The sequence below is a fragment of the Notamacropus eugenii genome, chromosome 7 (genome assembly GCF_028372415.1).
Source record: "Notamacropus eugenii isolate mMacEug1 chromosome 7, mMacEug1.pri_v2, whole genome shotgun sequence".
Classification (NCBI taxonomy): domain Eukaryota; kingdom Metazoa; phylum Chordata; class Mammalia; order Diprotodontia; family Macropodidae; genus Notamacropus; species Notamacropus eugenii.
The window spans coordinates 108,958,174-108,967,860 of NC_092878.1; the positions used below are offsets into that span (position 1 = coordinate 108,958,174).

The 9,687-nt window shown below is 34.8% G+C and overlaps 1 pseudogene; it reads left to right on the forward strand.

Annotated features, from left to right (window-relative positions):
• The first annotated feature begins 561 nt into the window (after positions 1-561).
• On the forward strand, positions 562-9,153 carry LOC140514735 (keratin, type II cytoskeletal 8 pseudogene; annotated as a pseudogene).
• Positions 9,154-9,687: the final 534 nt, after the last annotated feature.

Genomic DNA, 9,687 nt, shown 5'->3' on the forward strand with positions numbered 1-9,687 from the left:
CCCTTACTTTGTTGTAGTGTAAGGTACCCAGTTGACTATGTATATTATTCCCTCCTTAAGCTAAATATGATGAGGATATGGTTCATTCAGTCCCTTGGACCTCCTTTTCCATTTGGCCAATTCTTCTTTTTAAGACATTCTTCTCCTCATTGGATTTTTTAATTTCTTTTGTCATTTGGTTTAGTCTATGTTTAAGGTACTGTGTTCTTCAGCATTTTGTGGGGGATTTCATTTAACAAGCTGTTGATTCAATTTTCATGATTTTCTTGCATCACTCTCATTTCTCTTCCCAATTTTTTCTCTTCTTGTCTTACTTGATCTTCAAAACCCTTTTTGAGGTCTTCCATGGCTTGTGAGCAATTCATATTTTTCTTGGAGGCACATCATGTAGTAGCTTTGACTTCATCGTCTTCTTTGGTTGCATGTTTTTATCTTATTTATCAACAAAGTAAGTTTCTATAGTCTGAGATTTTTTAATGCCTTTTGCTCATCTTTCCAGCCAAATACTTGATTTTCTAACTCTTGGTCAAGGTAGGACTCTTTTTCCAGTGGGCATAAGGGATGACTGGGTGTACTACCACAGGCTTCAGGGGTTTTGTATCAGTTGATCAATCCCCAGTTCTCTATGGACCCAGAGCTCTGGAAGTAGCTGCCAATACCACTGCTGGTGCTGGAGTTGCTGCTGCTGCTGCTGCTGCACCCACAGCCATGACTCCTGCCCCAGGGTTGGACCAGAACCCCAGTCAGACCATGCTCCTCTTTCACTCAGATCCCACAGAGTTTTCCCACTGAAATTCAATGCTGAATTTGGTATTTGAAAAGTGGGTTGAGAAATCTGGAAACTGGCACAGCTGCCAGTGATTCAGTCCCCTGAGGTCTGCTCCTTCCCCATTTGCTGGCATGGCTCACACAGGACTGAGCTCTGCTCCCAGTCTGGGGCAATATATCCTTCCTGTCAGCTTTCCAGGTTGTCTTGGACTGGGGATTTGTTTCACTCTGTCATATTGTTGGTTCTGTAGCTCTAGAATTTGTTTAGAATCATTTTTTACAGGTATTTGGAGAGGTTTGGGTGAGAGCTCAAACAAGTCCCTCCTTATACTCTACTATCTTATCTCTGTCCCTGAGCTCAATGATGTTAGAAAAAATAACATGAACTAATACATGAAATAGTGAATCAAAGGAGCAGAACTAGGAGAGCATAGTACATAGAAACAGCAATATTGTTTTAAGAATGACTAAGTGAATATCTTGTTTTGTCTGTTTTAAATACCCTAATTGAATATAAAATTCATATGAAGAAAGATACACATCCAGAGAAAGAACTTAGAAATATGTATAGAATATAAATATATGGAGAGAGAAATAGTATGTTTGTATGCACACACAAATATATGTGTGTGGGTGTTCACTAGTTCAAAGAGGAAAGAAAAAAATAAATTTGCATGTGAATTTGGTTGCATATTTAAAATGAGTAGCAAACAGCATGTAGGAAATTTGCATTTTCACATACAATCATCTCTTTTTTAAAAAATTTTACTATGTGTAATGGTAATTTAAAAGGAAAGATCTTTCCAATTCATTAATAGGCCCCTGTGATGTGCATAAATCACATGGAAGACTAAGTCACAGTTGGTGGGAGGAGCTTACTGAATGGATGGAAGAGGAAGGGTGAAGTAGAACTTGGAGGAAGTTGGTTAGAGTAATTAGGGCAGAGGAGAGAGGACACAGACACAGCTAATCTTTTGAGTGTTTGCTTGTGGGAAGTCCCTGGTGGAGCAAAGGAGAGCAGGATGGGGGGGACGCTTGGAAATGGCTTTGTCCCCAAATGTGTATTGGTTTCTTGGTTACTATGACTGATTTGGCTTTCTTGTGTTGTAATCTAGCTTTCCAGTGTCTGAATAAATATTTCTCTTCTGCCTTCTATAGGGAAAGTTTGTTATACTTTGTGAATCAGAACTACACTGTCATACACATAGCCAGAATTGGTACTGTGGAAATTGCTTTGGTGATACACTATGCTATGGAAATGCTTGTTTTATTACATGAATTTAAAACAAAATTAATTTTTAAAAAAGTAGGTTTGAGAGAAAAATGAATGTCTCTGAACACTTTCATCAGCAAAAGAGAAAAAAGAACAACAACAAATTAATTAGGGCAAGTAACAAATTCCCAGCTCAATAACAAAACAAAAATTTGAAAATTAAAGGAGCAATTAATAATTGATAAAGAAACTGAGTTAACTAAATTCAACTGATAAATAAAATTGGTTGTTTTTCAATTTCAGAAGAAGTGTACATTGATTTTAAAAAATAAAATAAAATTGTGAAAACAAAAAACAAAAAAAAAGCAATTCCCAGCTATTGAAGATAAATAAGGAAAATTATCGTGCCCAATTTTACATAAACAAACCTAATAGCAGAGTTAACATATTTTATCTTAAAATACTTAAGATTATATAATTTCAATATTTACAAAAAAAGAAATAAACCATATGAAGGATGCAATGTTGGGAAAAAATTACATGAGTCATACTCAACTCACAAAGGAAAAAAAAAACAAAAATACTTCTAGGAATAGGTTGATTCACAATTCAATTCTAGCAAACATTAAAAGAATAATCCAAATCTATACAAACTGTTGGCCACAAAAAAGGAAAGAAAGGAACTTTCAATATCTTTCCATGGCAAACATATGGTTTAGACAAAAATATCAAGAAAAACAAAAGGAGAGAGAGAAAACTAAGGGTGAATGTCCCTTAATGAATATAAATGCATACATACATACATATATACATATATAAAATCAGTAAGCAAAGCACCACATCACATTAAAAATATTATCCCCCATAATAAATTGTGTTATATCAGGAATTCAAAGTTAACTCAAGAAAGGGAAGATTACAAATGTAATAAACCATGTTAATGTGATAAATAATAACCAAACGTTGTAACATCAAAAGATGCTGAAAAATCTTTTGACAAATAAATATCCATTTCCATTAAAAATTCCAGAAATAATACAAAAAAAGACCTTTCATTAATTTGGCTAACAATATTTTTTTCCTAAATCGAAGAGTGATACCTGGGTATAACCATATGTATTTATTATATGTAATAGAGAAAACATTATTATACATAACAGAGAAAAGTTAGAGGTTTCACAGTGAAATTGAGGGTACAGCAAGGGTGCCATTATTCTCTATTCTATGCAACATAGGCTAGAAGTGCTAACTATTACAATAATACAAGAACAATAGATTGAATAAGAAAAGAAACATTAAAAACAGTTTTTTTTCTTTCTTTTTGTGTTTTTTTTTCTTTTCTATTTTCTTTCTTGCTGATAAGAAACTTAGAGGACTCATGTTGGTCAACTACAAATAAATCATAATAATAATGTCATAAAATTACAGAATGCAAAATTGATCTATCTAAATCGTTAACATTCACTTATATAATAAAGATAAGAAAAAAGCAAACAAAAAGGAAGAATTAAAAATTGAAATTCCCTTGAAAATAACTAAAAAGTCTGCAAAATGTCTGGAAATATTTATACTATGATGTATGGGTTTTATGAACCTCAAAATAAACCACTATGCTCATATAAAGATAAAATTAATAGCTGGAAAATAGCAGTGATGACCCAAATGTAGCTGATATAATACAAATTATAATATTCCCTAAATTAATCTGTTTATGTGGTGCACTGTGGGTGGTTTTCTGAAATTCTTGAAAGAATGGTCTGAATATATTACTTAAAAATTTACCAAACTGTGCATTATCTTTGATACAGATACCATGGTATCTAAACCACTACTAGGACTATTCCAGCTCCTCTCCCTTCCAAAAAAAACAAAAATAAAGATAAAAGAAGAAATGATCCACTATGTATTCAAATATTTATAATGGTTCTTTTTTGTAGTGGAATTCAAATTGAAGGATATTCATTAGCAGAAGAGTAGCTGAATGAATTACAGTATATGAATGCATTGAAACATAATTATGTTGAAATAAATCATAAGAGGGGGAGAGTTCAGAGAATTTTCTCTGACCTGATGTACAGTGAATTGAGGGAACCAGAATTACAATTTTATATTGTAACAACACAATTGTGAAAACAAACTGTTTTGCAAAACTTACTCGGGTTCAAATGTTAATCATGATTACTTAGGATCAATGACTCAGAATTTTACGACCTCACAGGAGATAATGGATGATTTGAAGGAAGAGAAACACATTCTCTGAAATGCCCTGTATGGAAATTTATTTTATCTATTCATATTTATAACATGCTTTGTTTTTTTGTTTTGTTTTGTTTTGTTTTTGTGCTTGTCTTTCAGAGCCAGGGCTGGGGGAGGAGGCAGAGTACTATAGGAGGAAAAAAAATAAATGGATGTTTTTCTTTCATTACAAATACAAAAAAAAGTGAATGTACAATTTAAGTAGCATTAATAGCTGTATGGTTTTATATAACACCGTATAATATTTTGTAAATTATTTCAATGTTTATTTTGAAGCTTATTATATTTTGAAATTTTTAAATCAGCAAATAAGTAATTAAATGAATATATCCTATTCGGTGAACTAGGAAAGATCTATTTGATTGGAATGGTGTCTGTATGATAAGTAGTGGTAAGAAATAAACCTGAATGGAAAGAGTTTCACATTACGAAGTTTCTTGAATTCAGGCAAGGAATTTAGAACTGAAGTATTATGTAAGAAAGGGATGTAATGAGAGGGTTGCTTTAGAAAGACTGTTCTGCTGGGTATATTTAAGATGAATTTTAAGGAGGGAACACACATTAGGATTCCAGTCATCCATGAAGTGATCAGGGTTAGAATAGTGCACTAGAAGTAGAAATGGGTAAATGCATTGGATTGTTTTTAAGAAAAATGTCCTAACACTACATATAAAAAACAAAAGTGAATATGGAACTTTTTGAGATCTCTAAAGGCTACTGAAAGAATTGGGGTACCTCATGCACATCTAAATTCATTTGTGAACTAAATCATCTGTATTATTTATCCTGCTCTTTTACCCAATCATTTTTTTTCAAATTCTCAAGATACAAATATATTTGTAAAAGTTCTGTCCTAAATTTTTGAAATGATGTTTAAAGATATTTTATTGAGAAAAAAAAAAAAAAAAACTCTGTTCAAGGCCTCATTTTTAACTGATCTCTTCATGGCACCTATTTCCTCTTCCATTTTTTTAATCTCAACCTTTAATAATGATGTCAAAGAGTTAAGATTAGGGTGTTAACTTTAATTTTTCCACTATCATTTGCTTTGCTGATAACAGTTCTTTCCCTCTGTTGTATGCTTTCTACATGGACAAAAATAAAGGCTTTCCCTAACAATGTTTTTAACATTATGGACACCAATCTGCCAAAACATTCTTCTTCTAAAATCACAAATTATAACATTCCCCCTACATAAGAACACATTTTGAGCATATTCCATTTGTCTTCACATATGTTCCAATTTGGACAAATGTTGGTAAACTATCAAGAATATTACATGGATAGCCAACATGGTAGAGTAAATAGTAAGAAAGCTTTGAGTCAAGATGACTTAGGATCAAATTCAGTCTCTTGTAAGTTCCTATTTTATGACAATGAGCAAGTCATCTATTATCTCAATGATCAATAAACTCTCTAGACCTTTTAAACTAGAAATAATTTGCCAATTAGAAGAGAACTCACCTCACAAATTTGTTATGAAGGTTGCATGAAATAATATCTGAAAGAGGGATATATAAATGTTAGTTATATTTATCCAGCAGAATGTCAAAACCTTGAGGGTAGGAAGTGCTTTGTCTTCATCTTTTTATTTAGAGATCATAGTACATTTCTTTACAAAGAGTAGTCACATAATAAATATCAATTGAATTGAATTCAATTTTCTGCTTAGGTGGAGAAAATGTCCAGATTAGGCATTTCAATAATATGATGCAGGAACAGAAGAAGAGGAACACCCTACCCAAAATGGGAATTTCGATCATTATTTTTTTATGATTTAAGTTGTGACTACATCATTATATTATTTTGGAAGACTTTTTTTTTAAGTGTTGCAATAGTCACCTTTTATGACATAATATTGCAACAAGTCATCAGGTCGTCCCTGGTATATTTATCATGTTACCATAGATGCTAACAAGATTCTGGAAAATACTGAAGTTGAGAAGAGAAACACCAAATAAACCTCTAATGAAGTAGGAGATGAAATCTTCAAAATTTATTTCATATGAATTCATAGAATTCATATTCATTTCATAGAAATTCATTGCCAGAAAATTAACCACTTTACAAAGTTGAGCAAAATGTGAACGGTTTAGAATTTGATATACTTCGTCAAAATTTCCCTTTCTTATGAATATTTTCTCTGTATCTAGTTAAAAGTGAATAGAATGAAAAAAAGTCTTACCCTCCCTTGATGGCAGGTCAGTAAAATTCTAACAAAAGAAAAGAAAGGTCCAGAGATTTGTTGGATTCTATTCAGTAGTTAAAAACTTACTGTCATTTTGTATTAGCAGTTTAAGATTTGTTTTCCAATCCACATAGACTAAAATGATCTGGCAGAGAATCAAGTTATTATTTCTCTCCTTTCAATGAAAGGCATATGAAATTGTATGTAAATAAAAATGTCAGGCAAAGACTATTTACTGTTGTGGAAAAGTCATTTAGCAGACAACTTGCCAGATATTAGAAAATTAAGATCTTTTTTTTTAAAACACTTTCATTCCCTAACAGATTAATACAGGTAAGACAAATATAGAACGTAAGATTACATCATTAAAAATCTAACTCTATCTACAGTCAAAGAGGCCTAAATGAGACCTCACTGAATATATTTTTAATTTGACCACATATTGATAGTTTTCTGATGAAGACCCTGCAGTGAAGTTTTATATACTCTGCCTTGGTAGTAGATAGAACAGTACTAGCTCTGCATCTAGTCAGAAAGTAGAGGTTCTAGTTCTGCTCCTGTACCTTACTAGATGTATTATCCAATGTGGCTCATTTAAATTTTCTGAGCTTCTATTATGCCATCTACAACATGGGAATGATCGTATTTGCACTGTATATGGAGTCATGATAAAGATAAAATGAGATAATATCAGCAAAATCTCATGTTTGGATTATACTCCCTCCACGACTCAACCTCTAAAGAACCCAATTTCTTCAAAAATTTGGCCCAAGTACCTTCAGCATGAGGGTTTTTTTATGTCCCTAATTGCTATTTCTCCTCCCTTCCAAATTTAATGGCATGAAAATATTTATGCATTAATGCATGTATATGTATGCACATAAACACATTCAATATGAATTCATGAATAGACATACATATGTATATATGTATAGTACGTATACAGTATTTTGTGTATGAACATGCATGTTATAAATATGGTTTAATACGTGTATGTGTACATTATGTATTTTATCCACATATACTATTGTACAAGTCTCTCCTTGTGGTATTTTGAGCTCTTTAAAGACAAAGACTTTTATTTTTTGGTGTTATATCTACTCATCATCCAACAACATCTGGAACCTAGAAAATCAATGATAAATACTTATTGAAATGAAGTCACACCATATAATATGGCATAGTAATAAAAATAGTCTTCCACCTTCACTCTGAGCAGCTAACCTCTCTTGAGTCTGTGTGTTTGTCCTCATCCTCACCATGTCCATCAGGCTCAGCCACTCACAAGACCTGGATGGTCTCCTCTTCCAGCCCTCAGAGTTTCAGCAGCTTCTCCTACTCCAGTGGCCTCAGATCCTGAATTAGCTCTTCCTCCTTTCAGGTGGTGAGTAAACAGTAGCTTCAGATCAGGGCTCCAGGTTTGGGATAGACATGGATATGGCCTTCAGGGGCATCAGCGGGATTGGTGGGATCAGAGATGTCTCTGTCAGTCAGAGCCTCCTGGGTCCCCTGAAGCTGGAGCTGGACTCTGGCATCCAGGCTGTGGGAACCCAAGAGAAGGAGCAGATCAAAACCCTCAACAACAACTTTGCCTCCTTTATTAACAAGGTATGCTTCCTAGAACAATATAATAAGATGCTGGATACAAAATGGAGTCTCTCCCTGAAGCAGAAGACATCCTAGAGCAACATGGGCAGCATGTTTGAGAGTTATATTGCCGACTTTTGAAGGCTGTTGGACTCTGTGCCTGGCGAAGCTGAAGCTGGAGGCGGAGTTGGGCAACATACAGGGTCTTGTGGAAGATTTCACAAACAAGTATGAGGATGAGACCAATCAGCAAAAAGAAATGGAGAATGAGATTGTTCTCATTAAGAAGGATGCAGATGAAGCCTATATGAACAAGGTGGAAGTGGAGTCAGATCTGGAAAGGGTGATCAATGAGATTAATTTCCTCAGGTACCTATATGAAGAAGAGATAGGAGAAATGTCCCAGATTTTGGACACCTCTGTGGTCCTGTCTATAGACAATAAATAGCCTCTCCTTGTACCTGGATGGCATTATTGCTGATGTCCAAGCTCGATATGAGGAGATGACCAACTGCAACTGGGAGGAAGACTGAGACCACTTACCAGATCAAGGAACTGCAGACCCTGGCTGGGAAATATAGAGATGACCTTTTCCATACCAAGAGAGAGATTTCAGTGATGATCGGGAATATCCACAGGCTTCAGGCTGAGACTGATGTGCTGAAAGGCCAGAGAGCTACCCTTGAAGCCTTCATCACTGATATAGAGTGGTGTGGGGAACTGACCATCAAAGATGCGCAGGCCAAGCTCTCTGAGCTACAAGCCACCCTGCAGAGGGCCAAGCAAGATATGGCCTACCAGCTGCAGGAGTATCAGTAGCTGATGAATGTCAGACTCACCGTGGACATTGAGACTGTCACTTATAGGAATTTGTTGGAGGGTGAAGAGAGCAGACAAGTCTAGAATGCAGAACATGAGAATTTACACCAAGATCACCAGTACAGACTACTCAATTGGTTTCTGCTATGGCTATGGAGGTCTTACCAGCCCAGGCCTCAGCTATGGGCTGAGCTCCTTCCAGTCCACTTCTAGTTCTGGTCTCCCTTCTTACAACCAAGTCAGTCAAGTTGTGGTGGTAAGGGAGACTGAGATCTGAGATGGGAAGCTGGTGTCCAAATCATCAGATGTTTTACCCAAGTGAAAGGTCATCTTGGATCCTCACAACCCATCCCTTTCTTGCACGCCTAGGAATCTCCAGGATGTGGACTTCAGAAAAACTTGGAAAGACTTATATGAACTGATGTTGAGTGAAGTGAGCAGAACCAGGAGAACATAATACACAGTAACAGCCACAGTGTGTGAGAACAGATTTTGATAGACTTAACCCTTCACAGCAATGCAAGGACCTAAAACATTTCCGGAGGATTCATGATGCAAAGTGCCATCCACATCCAGATAAAGAACTATGGAGTTAAAATGCAGAATGAAGCAGACTATTTTCTCTTTTATTATGTTTTGTTTTTTTTCTTTTTCTCATGGTTTTTCCCATTAGATTTAATTCTATGCAACATGACAATGTGAAAATGTGTTTAATAGGAATGTATGCATAGAACCAATATAAGATTTCATGCCATCTTGGGGAGTTGGGCAGAAGAGAGGGAGATAAATTTTGCAACTTACAGAAATGATTGTTGAAAACTGAAAATATATATGTCAATATTTTTGGGGGAAAATA